General features: G+C 50.4%; 1 protein-coding gene across 4 annotated transcripts in view; it reads right to left on the minus strand.

Annotated features, from left to right (window-relative positions):
* The window catches only part of ABR (ABR activator of RhoGEF and GTPase), a 171,555-nt gene that overhangs the window by 112,223 nt on the left and 41,525 nt on the right, over window positions 1–17,807 (minus strand). The gene's annotated exons all lie outside the window — the stretch shown is intronic.

The raw sequence follows: 17,807 nt of genomic DNA on the forward strand, positions 1-17,807 counted from the left end.
GTGAGAGAAGCGGAGCCATGCCCTGTGCCCACCTGCTGGGCACAGAACCCCAGGGCCATCAAGCTGGACGTACAAGGGGGCACATTCAGCCATTGCTAATTGACCCGTTAGTGCATTATGCAATCAGTTTGGCAGGTCACCTTTTGGAATGGATTAAAAAGGAGCATCTCACAGACTAAGAGTAAGTATTGTTTTGTGAAGCTTGTTTCAGATATATCTATATATCTATATAGTATATATATAGTTTGTATGTGTGTGTGCTGTGTTGCAGTGTAAAATGATTTTCCTACTGTGGATTTTTTTTAAAGATTTTATTTATTTTTTGACAGAGAGAGAGACAGCGAGAGAGGGAACACAAGCAGGGGGAGTGGGAGAGGGAGAAGCAGGCTTCCCGTGGAGCATGGAGCCCGACGCGGGGCTTGATCCCAGGACCCCGGGGCCATGACCTGAGCCAAAGGCAGACGCCCAACGACTGAGCCACCTAGGCGCCCCCCTACTATGGATTTTGTCCAAAAATATAGGAGTATCATTATTACTACTAAATAAGTTGTAGTTTATTCATAGAATGGAATTCTATGCAACTTTGACAATGAATAATCTAAAGCTATAGACAAGAACAAAGATGAATCTCAAAAACATAATTTTAAGCAGAAAAAGGCAAGCCACAAAAAATACTTATACTGTGATTCTATTTATATAAATTGCTGGCCAACCTGCACAGTTATATTATTTAGGAATATATACCTATGCAGTAAAACTCTGAAGAAAAGGAGGGAATGATTAACAAAAAATTCAGGACGGTGTTACCTCTGTCTGCATTGGGGGTGGGGGGGCAGTGAAAATGAGTGTGATGGGATGAATTGTGTCCCCCAAAAAAGAGATGTTGGAGTCTTAACCCCCTGGACCTCAGAATGTGACTCATTTGGAAATATGGTCTTTACAGAGCTAATTGAGTTAAAATGAGGTCATTAGGGTGGGTCTCAATCCAACACGACTATTTTCTTTATACAAAGGGGAAACCTGGATGCAGAGACACAGGGAGAATGCCATGTGAAGAGGGAAGGCAGAGGTCAATTGGGGTGATGCATCTACAAGCCACGAAACATCAAGGATTGCCAGCCAGCCAGCAGACGCTGGGAGACACAGAACAGACTCTCCCTCAGAAGGAGTCAATGCTGCTGGCACCTTGATGTTGGACTTCTGGTCTCCAGGAGTGTGAGCCAACACAGCTCTATTGTTTAAACACCCCAGTCTGTGGGGCTTTATATTAGCAAACGAACACAGTGAGGCCCGTTTCTCAGGCCTGGCAAAGGTCTTTTTAAGCTTCATGGAGGACAAATGGATACTTGTCTTGTAAGGCCTTATTAAGCCAAACCTAGACATTTTATATACTCTTTTGTATATATGCTATATATTTCATATAGAAAATGGAAATAAAAATCATGCAGGGATAGTCCAACCATTACATTTTATGCTTGAGGACACTGAGAACCTGCCTGAGGTCACATGGCCAGGGAGCAGCCAGGCTTGAAGAAGAGCCCAGGTCCCCTGCCTCCCAGTTCAGTGAAGGTCATTGTCATAGCCACGGCCCAGAGTTACCCAGAGAAGGCTGAATTCTGTTCAGAATCCAGGGAACCTGGAACTTGCAGGAAATGAGCAGGGACCCTTCACTCTTTTGTGCCACAGACCCATGGCCGTCTGGCAAAGTGCATGGACCCTTTTCTGAAGAATGCTTTGAAATGCATAAAGTACATAGGACTACCAGGGGAATCAGTTGCTCTGAAATGCTATGCTAGCCACGGGGACTCTGGTGACTCCAAGAGAATGAACTGATCAGTGCCTGTGCACAGTAAGGACTCAGTATAAGTCAGCGATGGTTACTGTCAATATTAGGAGTTGCTTCCATGGCCTTGGGCCTGGGTCAGTGAGGCTAAGGAGAGAGACTGGGGACCCACACCTTGGAGCCTGGGGACTACTGTAGGGCCTGGATTCAGTGGGAGGAGGAGGGATGCTACCCCTGAAGTGCAGGCCCCTGTGAGTGATGGCACCCCCAGGGAGGGGGCTGCTGTCTGGAGAGAATAGGTCCCTTAGGACTGAGAGGAGAGGGACCCACAGCAGGTCTTGCCTGGAGACAGGAAGGCCGGCTCTATAGTAAAGCACAAACATAGCCAGGAACAGAGCCCTGAGGGCCTGTGTCCACAGTGCCTGTGGTCTCGTGTATTGCGGAAAGTGACACTCAACAGGTGCACCTATGGGCCCAGCATCTCCACGCATTATGTAACCGAATTTCATCATATGTCAGCACCATATGCATGAATCATACCGCGAATTCACAGATAAGGAAACCAAGGGTTAAAGATGTAACTACGTCACAGAACCCACATTCACATCCAAGGCTCTCAGGTTATAAGGAGAACCGTCAGTGCAGACCAACAATCATGCATTCATGTGTTCATTCATTCATTCACTCAACAAATCTTCAGTTATATGAAGTCTCCCAGGGTGGGACACTTATCCAGTGGAGACACTGTCACTTGATGGAGTTGTTGTTCTTGACCCTTTCAGCCTCTAGGGAGTGCTGCTGACAAGTGCTCTGGCCAAGAGAAGTGGGCAGGTGGCAGCCAGCCCTCACTGCCTGCTAGAAAACCCTGCAGACCCGCAGCCCATGGACACCACAAAGGCTGAGACCCTCAGCTCCCATCTTGGGCCTTTCAGAAAGCCCTACCCCTCTGGAAGTTAAATCTTTCCTACTGGGTCAAGGTCGCCTGTCTTCTAACCTACCCACCCCCTCAAGACTGGCTAGTAGCGACGACAGCAACCATGCTCCTCTGAACCCCAAACCGGCCCAAGGAGGTACTTTCACTGCAGACAGGCTCATTGACAACTTGCCCAATGCCACACAAACATTTTAAACAGGGCTCTGGGATTCAGATCCAGGCTTTTGCAATTTTGCAACTGCTGTCTCCTTTACCCACATATCCTTTGGAGATTAGAGGATCCCCAGCAGAAGTGAGAATGTGGAAGCCTCATTTCACAGGGGTACCCAGTAGGTGCTTATCAATGACAACAATCACCCCTTACTCTGGTATAAAGCAGTATGATGAACACATGTCGTCACCATTCATTGCCTTAGCTGATTTTTCCAGTGACCTCACAACATACACGGGGCAGGTTTTATAACCCTCACTCTGCAAGTGGGGAAAGATTCAGAGAGAATGATTTTACCAGGACATAGGCTAGTGTCTTGGAGTATGCCCCTCTAGGTCCATTCTCCCTGCTTCTCCACTCTGGTTTCTGCCCCAGAGAAATCAGAGGAAGGGAGGGAATGAAGGGGGGATTTCTCTCCCCGGCCCCTCCCTGTGGGCCACCCAGGCTGTGTGCTTCCCCTGAAGGTTGCAGCTCCTGCCAAGCCTCACACGTGGCCTCTGTGCCTCCAGGTGTGGGAACCAGACCCTCCCCTCACCCTGCTCATGTTTTGGTCATAGTCCCATTTAAGCTCTCCCCAAACTCCCCAGCCTGAGTGCATGCACCACCTGTTTCCTGCTGGACCCTGATGGATGCGGCAGTAAGTAACTGGTTAGGAACTCTGGTCTCCAGATGGCTGAGCGGGTCTCTTGGAACCTGCCAGCAAACACTTACTGAACAGTCCCTTGGGGACCTGGGGGGCGGAGACTCAGAGAAAAGGAAGAAGATGGCAGAGAAATGGAAAGAACTAGTAGCAGGGAGAGCAGACAAAGCACTTGGTCTCAGACTTCTCTTTGAATTAACTGGAGTTAACCTTTGGAAAATGAGGAAAGACCACAACACTGAGAAACTGGGCCTGGGGGAGGCATGTGGTGGAAAAAGAGGTGGGGGAGACTTGGATCTGGGCTTCCGGCCAAACAGAGCTGCTAATGCTCCCTACACGAGCGTTCTGGAAACTGGTCTCTAGTCACAAGCTGGGATAGGGCCCAGGGCAGACAAGCTGGGATAGCAGCGGGCACCTCCACACTGTGCTCCCAGGATGGGCTGGGGTGAGGACGGGTGGGTGCATGATGGCCTGGAGAGGGAAGCTGTGGGCCCCTGATCCTCGCCCTGTCTGAAAGAGCCCGCTGGAGAAGGGGAGCTGCCACCTGTTGGTTTCCAGATCCTCTTTCCTTGGCACAAGCATCCAGGGTTGGTGCTGGGACATGGGGCTGTGAGGGGTCTCTGTCATGCCCTGGCCTCCAGCCTCACCTCAGCCGGGAGCACATAGTTGGGCTGGGTGCCCAGACCCGAGGCGACAAAGAAGAGCAAAGATGGAAAGCTCTTCTCAGGGGGTAGGACAGTGGAACATGGATTTTCTCCCTTCTATTTTTAGGCATTTTTCTTATCTTCAATAACTGCATGCAATCCTTTTATAAAGAGAAAAAATTCTATCCTGGAGAATCATGAAGATTTTCAAGGAGAAGGAAGACATCACATTGTGACACAATTATTTGTGAATTAATAAATCTGAAAAGGACCTGGAATTAGGATTTACAGGCATGGACCTCAGACAGGTCTGGAGCCCGGGCCAGTTAGGGACACTCACTTTCTACAACCTCTCAGCAAATACACAAAGATGCATAGTGTATCTTGTACCTGGTGACAGGCTGGCACGTGGCCAGTGTCTCCACAACATTCAGGGGCGTGGTGGGCAGGTGGGTATAGACCCTAGTGTGAGCCCCTCACGCCTGCCCGAACCCTCTCTCCATCCAGAGATCTCCAGGGAAACCATGAAGTCACACCTCCCTCTGGGAGCAGGCTGTGTTATCACCTGCTCTGTGAAACCATCCCTGGAGGTTTCCATGTCCTTGACCTTAAAGAAACTTTACATCTTTAACTGTGGCCACTGGTAGGCAAGATGTAGCACTCGCGTCCTGCTAAAGAGCAAGAACACAGGGGTCCCACTGTGTGGGTTCATATCCCAGCTCATCACTTACTAGCTATGTGTCTTTGAGCAAGTTACTTGTCTATTTTGTGCATCTGTGTTCTCATTTGTAAAGTGGAGATAAGTGTCTTCTTCATAGGACTGTTGTCAAGAAGAAGAGAATTTATATACATCAAGTGCTTAGAATAACGTAGGACATATAGCAAGTGCTAGGTAAGTGATAGCTATTATCACTGGCATTTTCCCATGTATCATATCATTATTCTTTTGTGTCAAGTCTATAAAAACAGTCTTAATATTTCTGTGTCAAATCCACAGAAGTTTCTCATCAGCTTAGCCTCTAGGGGTCAGGAGAAGAGGGGGGGCGACCAGGGGGTAGGAGGTCCCGAGCAGGGCTGCAGGCAGCCAGGGAGGCACCCTCAGCCCTTCCGGAAGCTGCCCCTGCCTGAAGCTGGAACCTGGAGGCAAAAAGCCCAGGGGAAAACTCCGGAAGCACCACACCGCACCACACCGAAGGAAACCCCTCCCCAAGTCCTGAAATATTTCCACAGCCCAGAGAGAAACTTTTAAAGTGACAGCAACCCTAAGAATACTGACAGGAGGGCCAGGCTGGCCTCTCAGCGTCCAGGGCATGACCACGGTGCCCCGGCAGCCGTGGCCCAGGCCACGAGGCCCCCTCCCCAGAGCCCCACGCCTTCCCAGGGAGGGGCCCCATCCCTGCCCTCCTGGACGCCAAGGCAGGTTTCACTTCGGTCATTCTCAGCTCTATTTTTACTCAAAGTGGCAACAAACAATGAATGTTCGAAGCAGGACAATTAAGCCACCTGATTCCAAGGCCAGGGACCACAGCTGACCTTCACTGGGATCAGGGACAGGGAAGGGTTCTAGAAACCTCTCAGGGACTTCTCTCCAGGGCTAGAAGCTTAGATCTAGAGCCCACTCCCCAGGCAATGACTTCCCAAGGAAGTGACATTCAGCCTCATCTTCATCTAGTTAAGAAAGGCCAACGAGTGCTCCTCCAGGCAAAGGAACAGCCTGTGCAGAAAATACCAAACTATGACTGGGCATGGTGTGTCTGAGGAACTGTGAAGAGTTCAGTTTGCCTGGGAGCACCAGGAGGTGAGGCTGCAGGTGGGCTGGAGACAGTCTCTGAAAAGGCTCCCGTGCCATGCTAAGGAGTTTAGATTTTATCCTGTAGAAAGGACGGAGGTGGGAAGACGCTAGACTGGCAAGTGACTGAATCACATCCTCCAGAAGGGCTTGGAGGAATCTAGGTTCTTCCTACCCAGGGCATCACCTGAGGGCTTACTAGAAATGCCAAATGGGGGGCGCCTGGGTGGCTCAGTCAGTTAAGCGTCTGCCTTCAGCTCAGGTCATGATTTCAGGGTCCTGGGATCGAGGCCCACATGGGGCTCCCTGCTCACTGAGGAGTCTGCTTCTCCCTCTCCCTTGGCTCCTCCCCCTGCTTGTGCTCGCTTGTTGTCTCTCAAATAATAATATCTTTTTTAAAAAATGCCAAATGGGAGGCCCTGCCCTAGACTTGCTGGATCAGAATCTCTATTTTCACAAGATGCCCCCACTGATTAATATGCCCTGAGCTGAGTGAGGCCCTGAGTTACGGGTGGGGCCGAGAGAGGGTCACCGGCTTGGTCTCTCCAATATCCTTCTCTGAGTGCCCTTCTGCCCTCCTCAGGCCCAGCCCTAGTGCCTCCTTGCATCTCCCCTGCACCATGATTCTCTTAGGTGGCCCTTGGACAATGGACCTGGACTGGCCGGGGCGTGCAGAGGAGTTTCTCAAACACACAGTTCTCATTCAGAGGGCCCTGACACTTGGGCCCTTCTGGTGAACACCGCAGCCTGGGGCATCCACACAGATCTGGGTTTGTTTGTTTGTTTGTTTATTTATTTCAGATCTGGGTTTAGAACTCAGCTCAGCCCTTTATAGGAAAGCTGTTTAATGTCTCTAGAATCTTAAAAAAAAAAAGTTTCCTCATCTATAAAACTGGATAAAAATAGTTGGGACCTCCACAGAAGGCTGAAGATGAAATGGAACATTGTTTGTAAAGTGCTTAAGGACAGTGTCTGACACTCTATAAACGGCAGCCTTTGTTACTCATCTTCATGCCGCTAAGGAGTTTAGAGTCTGGCAGAGAAGAAATGACAACAGCCTGGAAACTGTATAGGTAAACACTACAAAACAATAGGTAAGAAAGCGCCCCACGATGGGGCCCAGAGCAGGCAGGGTTCTGAGCTGGGGCCCGCACTGAGGCGAGCACTATCATCAGGCATGGGGGGCTTCCTGGAGTTGGCAGTAGCCCAGCTGAGGCTTGAGGGTGGATGGGAGTTCAGTTCACGGAGGTTGGCTGCGGCATGCTGGGAAACCTGAATGGATAGTGTGAGGATCCCCCAGCATAGGGGAGCTTGAAGGCAGTTTGGATCTCATGTGGAAATAAAATGCCCCACGGAAGGTTTCTGGGCAAAGGAGTGGCAGATGGAAGCTACGGCCACATGGGAAGGGGGTGGCATCAGGAGGCATCAGAGAAGGGGCCCACAGGTGCTCAGGCGTCCGCTGCAAGGGCCGGGCTATGGCGGCGGTGATCAGCCAAGACAGGGCGCCCAGGCCAGAAACGGCGTCTCAGACATCAAATTTGTGTCCCATTCTTCCTTTCCAGGGAGCGGGAGACAGAACCTGCTCCTGCTTCTGGTCTCTATAGGTTCTACACCCAAAGATAGCACACAGCACCCACGGACACATCGAGGTAGGCACCATCCGGGCCCAAAAGGGGAACGTTTAGTCAGGAGCTGCCATGGGGTCTGCAAAGTGTTTGCCCACCTAAATCAGGGGGAAATGGTGCTTCCACACGGCTGAGTGGCACACCAGCTGGTCCTTCATTAACCCTCTCAATGATGCACTAGAAAATGAACAGCCAAGTCATTCTGCTCCATTAACACTGAAATTGGCCCTTCAGGGGGAAAGGGGATGGGGAGGACACTGGTTTTGTCTAGACAGAGGCACTCAGAAAGGCAGATGCTTGAGCTTCTGCCACTCAGGGAAGAGGTGAACATCGAGGCCTGGTGTGCCTTCCACCCCCCATTTGAGAAATCCCCAGCAGAGGCCAACCACAATGGCAGCTCTCTCTTCTCGTCCTTAGCATGAGGGTAACAACCTTTCACAGGTTTTACTGTGAGGATTAAATGAGATCATGAATGTGAGAACACTAGCTCAAGTCTGGTACCCATTAGATGTCCAATCAATTGCTTTGTTCTTTTTGTTTTTATTGAGAAGTGGGCTCAAAAGAGATGTAAGTCATGGGTTGCTTTTCATCTGGCTAGAATCCAGTTACAGAAGGGTCTGACTTGGTTCACGGTCTGCAGTCAGTCTCCTAGGGATGGGAATAAAAGACCCTGAGCTCTGCTCCCCAAACTGTGGTCCCTAGACCTTCAGCAGCATTGACATTACCTGGGAGCTTGCTAGAATGCAGAACCCTGGGCCTCAGACCTACTGAATGAGAATCTGCATCTTAACAAGAGCCCTAGGTAATTCAAATGCACGACAGAGTTTGAGACTCTGCTCTACTATGTTTGTTCCTAAGAGAAAACCATCTTTTCTCCTCTCCTCTCCCACCACAGGAAATACGGGACCCAGGACTCTGGGTAGATAGAAGTAGAGAATGCCAGCAAAAAAGGGCCCTTTGATTAGCATGTGTTTGCTAGCCACACTGCATTAAACCACACTCAAGCACATGTTGAGAAAATTATTCCCTTCTTGATTCCTTTCAATCTCCCTGTTACTGAAGAAGAAAGACTCTGTTTGATCCTAGTATGTCTTTAACATCTCTCTGTCTTCTGTTCCTTTTGCTTTAAACAAGGACACAGGAGGCTCAGACCTAGATCCTTCCAAGGGCAACAGTGTATAATTAGAATTAATACATTGTTTAGTTTTTAGTGCATTTATTTGTAAGGTAACTTTTGGTTTATTGCAAGTGGTATAGATTTTCCACTAGTTCCCCTTCTTCTAAGTAAGTTATATTTTTAAACAATGAACCAAACTGAAGAAAAACATTAAGTCCATAGGAACAGAATTGTGGGAATCTGGCAAAAATCACAACAAAGGTATATAAATCACCACAGTTCAGTAAGTTATTATTCCTTACAGTTCATAAAAGCCCTTTTGAGATCATCTTGCCCACGGTTTTCATACTGTAGGTCATGAAATCAATGTAGTAGGTCATGACCAGCACTTTCTGGGTTTGCTTTGAATGCAACAGAATGGCATGGAATAGAAGGGCATAAAAATATAAGTGCATTGCAAACGTTATAGAAAGGGGAAGTACTGTCCAATGAAACTTTTATTTTACTTTGTGTATGTACTGGCTTATAACATAAAATATATGTATTATGTTTAGATTACAAGAGTTAGCAGGCCACTCATCTAGCCCAGTCTCCCTTTGGTAGGTGTCCCCAGCCGCTGCTGAGTTAATTCCAGTGGTGAGGAGCTGACTCCAGAGCCACACCCTGGAGGTCCCCACCTTAGCTCTCTGGCTCCTCTCTCACGACACAGAGCTGACAATAGTAGCTACAGCAGGTGATGAAACGGGCATGCCCCAGCCCTGCTCAGGTGAGGGAGGGCTTGGGCAGCTTGCACTGAGGCATTGTTTCAACCTGCACAGAAAGAATTGTGGAGAAGCACTAGGGGAAGCCCTGTCCTTTTTGGAGGGGCAGGATCCTCATCACCAGGAAGTGCTCTCCCGGCCCTCTCAATTATTGGGCTTGGGCAGCCCCATTTCAACAGTCTTCCCTGAGTGGCATCTCTTCCCTTGAAAGGCTGGGGGGAAGGGCAGGAAGAACAAGAAGAACAGGAGAAAGGTGGGGGTGAGGAGGCAGGGTGGGGGGAGGGGGTACCCAGAGGTTGGACCTGGTCAAGGCTGAGCCTCTGGTCTGGCTGCATCCTGGAACCACAGGGAGGGCAGTAGCAACTAAAGCCTTAGGGGCAACTGAAATTCTTTATTTGCCCCTCTACAAACAGAGGAGCCCGGGGGGAGGGGGAAGGGTCATGGGTCCCTATACCCAACCAAACAGGGATTCCTAAAAATACCTGCAGACTCATGAAGGAAGTAAGCTGACAGTGAAATTTGGGGCAGGGAAGGGAAAGGAAGAGAATGGTGTTGTGGAGTGCCCCTTCCCTTGTCCCCACTTACAGCTTCAGGTTCTCAGCTCAGGGCAGGCAATCCTCTGTTTTATCACATCCAGAACACTTACCACACACAGTCTGCAACAACCTTGGAAGAGGGGTCTGCTAGGATGCAAGTTGCAGCAGACTGACCCCTTGGCAGGGGACTATGGGCTCTGGGGCCCTGGGGGTATGAGAGGAGGGGCTGGAGGGTCTGCACGGAACCACCCCATCATTAGCATGCTGCGCATGGGTGATTTCAAACGCAGAAGCTGGATCTGCAGCCCAACTGGCCCTGGGCTTCGGCAAAGGACCTTGGTGTGCAGTGGCCTGATTTAGGGCTGAGGGCCCTTTATTCTCCTTTGGAAACTGTGGAGATGAATTTTAAAAGGCCGAAGAGTGAGGCCAGCACACCTAGGCTCTGCCAAGTCCCCTCCTCCTCCAGTCCCCATCTTCTTGCCCCTGCCCTTGCCCTGCTCTAGAAACTGGGCACTAGCTGTACCTCATCTCTACCCCCAAAGTCTATTTTCTCTCTGTCCTTTAAAACTCTTTGTTGTTGTTGTTGTTAACCATCAGTGTTCCTTGTCAATGATCCCAGGGAGAAGGTAATGCTGAGATATGGGCTCCAAGCGGCCATGGGGAGATCTCCCTGGGATCATTCCTTCGGAAGAGGTAGTCCAGTTGGTAGGCACTTACGGGCCACCCGGAGGCTGAGAGCTACCTGAACACCATGGGGGAGCCAAGACAGTTTTTACAGTTGTCATTTTAGCTAGAGAGGTGAGCAGATCAAGCAACTTCCATGAACTACCAAGGGACCTTCACTGGCACTGCTGTGAAACGCGAGGAGTGTGGGAGAAAGCAGGGGTTTAGAACCCAGCCAACCTTGTGCTCAAAGCCTGGCTTGTCCTCTAGCTCTAGAACCTTGCCTGAGCCTGTTTCCTCTCTACAAAATAGAGATAATAACTCCTGCCTCATAAAGTAGGGCCTGATGAGGATTGGTATGTCATTAAAGATGAGGATTGGTGACAACACAGGGTTAATGCCTAAGACCATGTTGACACATTGTAGGTACTCCACAGCATTGGCTATAATCATGATTGCTGTTGGAAGGCTACACAGAGAGTCAGGGCAATCTGAAATCTGATCCAGTTCAAACTGGAGAACTTTGGCAATAACCTAACCTCTCAGGGCCTCTATTCTCTCGTCTTAGGATAATGTATGGGAAGTATGTAGCACAGCACATCATCTGGCACATGGTAGGACTGGTTATATGTCATGTCCATTCTTCCCAGACCAAATGGAAAACCTAATTTCTACAAACTCAGCAGGACTGACGAGCTTTCTTTTCTTTTCTTTTCTTTTTTAAAGATTCTATTTATTTGAAAGAGAGAGAGAGCACGAGCAGGGGGTAGAGAGGCAGAGAGAGAAGAAGCAGGCTTCCTGCTGAGCAGGGAGCCTGACATAGGGCTCAATCCCAGGACCCTGGGATCATGACCCAAGCCAAAGGCAGATGCTTAACCAACTGAGCCACTGGGTGCCCCAAGCTTTCTTTTCATTGGGCCCGGTGAGAGACCCAAGGGTGAGGTTTCTATGTACCTTTGTGTAACCCAGACACATTTCCCAAAGAAGTCCCCATTGTACAACTCCAAGGTGTGCCATCATATGGAACACACTGCCACTCTGACCCCAAAACTCTCAGAAAGGGTTTTTTCTCCTAAAATTTCACCTTCAAGGGAGAAACTCAATCACAAAGATGGCCCCTAGGCTCTTTAGGCCCAGTGTAACTTGCAGCTGAACAGGGTGACCACAAGTGAGGAAATCAATTGTTGTTGTGGAAATAGATGTCTCCCAGGTAAGGAAATAACTGGGCTTAATTACACAACATCTTTGGTCTCCATAATCTTGATCCATTAAACCCTTGCTGCTGGCCAGGAGGTAATGCCCAGGAGGAAGGGGTTAGCCCATCGCACTAATAGGATCAACCCTTCAATCCCATAAAGGTAATTATGGCCACATCCTTTCCCAACAGCCCTGAGTAAACCCACAGATCCCTTGTCAATATGGGGCTTTTCTAGGCAGCACCAGCTCCGCCAACACACCAGAGAGGCCAACAGCCAGGTCGCCCGGAGTGACAAGGACTCTGAGCTCCATCAGCACTGGTCCACCCAAGGCCTTCTAGCCACCCAACCCTTCCTGGAGACCTTCCTCATCTGAGGCAAGATGCCTGACCACATCTTCCATGTCTACCTGTGGTCTAGAGGGTTATGTAGGCATCAGAAGTGAGGGTAGAGAGAAATGGCACCTCATCAATTAGGTCGCTGCAGAGCCCACCCCATCTGCCCCATCTCTTGAAGACCACACTGACTGTAGTTTCTATATGGCTAGTAAACCCATATTCATTTTTCATTCTGGTGTGTGGCGGGGAAGGAAGGGCAGAAGAGAAGACAGGAAAAAAACGTAGGTGCAGAAAACTGAGTGAGAGGCCCAAATAAGGTCTGAATCTGGGGACAGAGAACATTATTCTTCATCCAGTCAGTCATGGTACCAGTTGGCCCCATCTTGAAGGGCTCTTTGCCAAATGCCTTGGGCAGGAGGTTGGACTGGGCATCTATCTCCAATCCCCATATGGGGGCGTTTCCATAGTCTGCCTATTGCTCTGATTTCTTTCTTCCCATTTACAGGGTCTGGACAGGTTCTCCCCAAGCTTCAGGAACAAGCAGAACACTCCCACTACCAGTCAGGAGTATCCATGGCTCCAACTGACCCTATCTTGCCCAAAGAAATGCAAACTAAGGCACAGCAAGGCCACAAATCAAAATCAGTCTCTCCTATCCTGCTCTGGAGACAGGTAAGCTGCAGGTCTCTTCCTACTGGTACTCAGTGGAAAGTGCTAAGACCCCGTAGGTAGAAAGTGATGGGTACTGGAGCCCCATGGATTGCCTCCACCTACCACAGCCAGGGGCCTGGCAGAGGCAAACAAGGATGGACGTGGAGTTGACCGTGAAGCTGCCTAGTTCCCAGCTTGCCCCCAAAGGGCTCAAGCTGAGCCAAACAGCTGCAGCACCAACCCTGGCAGGGAAGTCTTCCAATTGCACAATCACAAGCCCTAGCAACACATGGGACTCCCTTGGGGGGTCTCCGACTCCAGTACAAACTACTACAATTACCAAATCCACACCGCTGGAAACTTGTGAATGGGCCAATGAATGGGCTTCTGGGATTTCTGGTGGAGTAAGGAGTTAAAGGAGCCAAGAACCCAGGAGTTTTCTTTTCCCTCTCATACTCATGCTACCAAAAATCACTGAAGGCTTATTACGCATGAGGAGCTGGCCTAGGCACCACCTAAGAACCGGGTCCAGCACTCTGCACCTGCCATCCCCCTCACCCCCTTCGCAGCCCCTTCCCACTCATCAGCAAGCCTCTCATGGACCCCTGTTCGTAATGAGGACCATGACGAGCTGGACAGCTGAGCAACAATCCCACAGCACTCCTCACCTTCAAAGCACCTTATAAACATTAATGAATCCACGTGGCATCTACAAGAGACATCATGGCCTCGCATTACAGAGGAGTATGCACGGGGTCCCCAGGAGCCAGACCACACCTCAGACAACAGCCCAAGTCTTCCAAGCCACCTGCAAGAGTGAGGCAGAATGGGTTTTCTCGCTATTCCCCTGTCTCCTACCCACTTAGCTAATTCTTCACAAATGTTCCTGTCATTTCTTCTGTTTTCCAAAGAACAACAGCAACAATCACAATAACAAAAAATATTCTCCCAGTAGATGATTTCATTCTGCCAGCCCCACCTCTGAGACTCCAGCAGCCATGACAATAATGGACTAGTGTCAACAAGAAAGAATAAATGCAGGGGCTTTTCAGAGGATAAGAAAGCATCCATCTGCAGGTGTTCACTAGCACATCTGGGGTGGTCTGATGCGGCCTGGGTAAGACAGCTGCTCTGATCAGACCCACAGTCTGTCAGGCCAGTAGCCTGCTCCTTGGTGCGGCTAATACAGGAGTAAGATGGAAAACTGAGGCTGGTTCATGATGATCTGGAGACGGGTTTGTATGCCCACAGCCCCAAATGCTTTCTGGGCTCTTGGATAAGGTACTGAGTCTACAAGTCTACAAAGGAAATATCACAAGTGACTGAAATATCCCTTGGAAATATTGCCTGGGGTAAAAGAAGAAAGACTTTCCATTTGAAGAGGTGCCAAATCATTGCCTGCTTGGGGCACATCCATGTCTCAGTTCAGCTCTGTTTGGAGGGTGGTATCTACTCAGAGGGGTAGGCTCAGAGCACCCCCCATTTTGTTATTCCACGGAACTTAATTTCTTTCTTTTTTTTAATAAAGATTTTATTTATTTGTTTGACAGAGAGACACAGCGAGAGCGGGAACACAAGTAGGGGGAGTGGGAGAGGGAGAAGCAGGCTTCCTGCGGAGCAGGGAGCCCGATGCGGGGCTCGATCCCAGGACCCTGGGACCATGACCTGAGCCGAAGGCAGACGCTTAACGACTGAGCCACCCCAGCGCCCCTCCACAGAACTTAATTTAATCCAACCTAATCCCATGGTATAGAAGAAAACCAAGAGAGAGCGGTAAGTGCTCAGTGGAGAAGGTGATGAGAGACAGACACGGAGAAGATAAAAGGAAGAATGCAGCCCTACAGAAAGAATCACGCCAGCTCTGGGGAGAGAGTTGAGGCAAGGCCCTGAGGGTCAAAGCTGACTTTATTACATTAACGTAGGAAAATGAGTGGTACAGAGACAAGAAGAGGGGTGTCTGGAAGCCTCATGTGGCAGCCACTCTGGCTTATCGGGAGCGAAGACCCTGCTCCAATCAGCCCCATATCACATTGGTAGCTGGGAGTCAACCCATCTCCTCGAGTTGGACAAATCCTATCACAGCAGCCCTTCAGAACTACTACCATAGGGGAGAAAGGGGCTCTGCTGTCTACCTCTTATCAAACGACCATCAACCTGCAACGAAAATGCACACATTCCTCCTGGCATCGATGCTGAAGCCAGGAAGAATGAGCTGACAGCTCCAAAGGCAAGAAGTAAGTCAGAGGAGGGGCCGGTTGGCAGTCTGGCACCTTAGGAGTAGAGAATCACCAACCTCAGTGAGTTCAGAGCCTCAACCGCCCCCACCGTGGCTCCAGGACCAGCCCCCAGTTCCTACAAGAGGCACATGGACAGCTTGGGCTCAGAATCATTGAGGCCACTTATCCTGCTGGACCATTTCAGGAAGAATCCTGTGAAAACAGAGGACCAAAAAGACAGATGCCCCCTCCCCCCCCTTCCATGACATCCCAAGGCCTTGGGTAAGCTCAGACACATCTAGGTGGCGATCAGAGTCTTCCTCACCAATGTAGGGTATGCTCTGAATTCTAGCTTTGTCACTTACCAGTTATGTGACTTTGGATAATGATTTGAGCTTACCACACCTCTCTTGCTGCAAAATGGAGATCAGACTACGTGTCTTGCACAGTTGTGTGGTCTGGATAGGATGGCCAGAGAGAAACTAGCGTAGTGCCCGGCATATGCACGCTCCTCAGGATATGCTATTATCACTGTTACCTGGAGCAGCACTTAGGAAGGGCCTCTGTCATGGGGTCAGTCACATCTCTAAGACAGACACGGGCTACCCTGTGCCCTGGGGACATCCCCTTTACAATTCCTGTTGGATTTAGCTTTTGTGGGGGACTTGCCACCCCAGGATTGTGAGCTTTGTAAGCAAACAGCTTTCTGAGAGGCAGAGGAACTTCCTCTGGGAACCACAAAACCGTGCTGCCAGGCAAATGACAGCCCGGGTATTTGTTTTAATTTAGGCTCTTGTCAAGAGGAAACTTCATGGCTAACAGCCCAAACATGACTGCACAGCACCTCCCCAGGAAGCCTCATTCTATGGCTCTCAAATAAGCCATTTTGAGGAGGGAGGCAGGGACTCCTCACACTGCTGCCAAGTCAGCGCCTCCCCCCACCCCCAGCCAGGCTGCCCCAGGAGGCCAGGGGCCAGGGCAGCAAGCAGCACGGCAAACAGCTCAGATGCCAAACTACTTCAGTCAGGGCTGGTTAACAGGCACCCCCAGAGAAGGCCTCAGTCTAATTCCCTCTCCAGGTCCCACCTTCCTCTGGTCAGAAATGTTCAAGGAGACCTCAGACAACTTCCCTGCTCCAAGAGGCGGGGGGAGGGAGAGGTAGGAAACTTGGAAATAATTAGGTTGAGCAGTCTTCATCAGGGCAATAGAGAGAAAGCCAGAGACAGATTTCCATAGGATTCTATGCTTTGAGAAATACGGAAATCACCACTGGGGTTTGCAAAGGGCCAGAAATATTCGGGAACGTAAGTAGCATGTGAATATGAGGCATTGTTTTTACTGTGATTTGCAGGAGCGCAGCTAAGAGGTCACTAATCCTTCCTTCGGGTCAGGAGCTGATCTGCAGCAGGCCTCTGAACAGATGTGTGCCCCCATTCACGCAGACACGTGTACACACACGCCACACAGCCACGGGCCCTGACCTTCACCCAAAGATGCTGGCCTCTGCGGGGGGGAAGGAGCAGATGGAGTGGCTGGGCTCAGTGGAAGACTGACACCCAGGGGATCCGGCTTTGCCTCTTTGATGTTGAAAAACCAAAGCAGAATGAACCATCACAAGGAGTGCTCCTGCGGGGGGCGGGGGAGGAAGGAAATAAGGATGGAGGGGGAGGAGGAAGGAGAAGGTAGGGGGAATGATAGGGACCCAAGGGGATACAGAGGTCAGAGGCCGGATGCTGAGTACCGAGGAGCCTCCAGGGCAAGGCCTTGGGGTTCAAGGCACCATCCTTGTCCATTCCTCTCTTCCCACATATAACTGTCACCAAGAAATTTGAGCCAGGTTAACCCTTAAAAATGTCCTTGTCCCATGGCATCCAGTGTCCAGAAACCGAACTTGGCACCATCTGCCTCCTGGAACCCCTGCCCCCTGCCTCAGGACTCTGGGCTAGGAGACACAGCAAGAGAGTGGGAGGGTCCCACCGAAGTGCTCAGAGAGGGCAAAATCCACTTACTAGCTTCTTCAGGGGCCAGCAGGACCCTCTTTCTACCTCACTGAAAGCTTCTGGGAAGGTGCTTCAAGGGAGAGGTGGAGAGAAGTGCAGGGCTTTAGTCACCTCAGCAAGGCAAGGGTGTAAGGTGGGGGTGCTCACCGCTCCGCACGAACCCCCAGAATGTACGAGTGATCAGTTACACATCCCCAGCGGCAGTGCAAGAGCAATCACATGATCGAGGCAGATTTGGGAACGAGGGGGTGGAGAAGCCGAGGTGTTTTTTTTTTTTCTTTTTTGGGGGGTGGTGAAGGTGGAGGTGGTGATGAGGCTGGCAGGAAAGACTGCTGAGCCGGAGGTTTCCAGTTCCTTCAATCCAGATGCTCCCCACGGAGATCTGCACCTACAGTCCCTTCCACCCGACCCCACCTCCACCCCAAAACACACAACTGCCCCAGGATGTCCCTGAGGTGACAAACTCAGGCGCCAAGGACTTTGCCAAAATGGCCTTTCTGCTTCAGCTCGGACAGAAGGAGCAGTCAGCGGGAAGCGGAGGGAGCACCCTACAAGGGCTCTCCTTCCTGAGGGCTGGGGAGTGCTCAGTTACACAACAGGTGGGAAAGGGGTGACACAGCTCTCCTGGCCCTGTCGGGCCACTGGCCCCCCACCCGCTCTTAGTCCGCTCTGGGGACCCCATCTGCGGCCGATCTCTCCCCCC

This window comes from Halichoerus grypus, chromosome 2, assembly GCF_964656455.1.
Source record: "Halichoerus grypus chromosome 2, mHalGry1.hap1.1, whole genome shotgun sequence".
NCBI lineage: Eukaryota > Metazoa > Chordata > Mammalia > Carnivora > Phocidae > Halichoerus > Halichoerus grypus.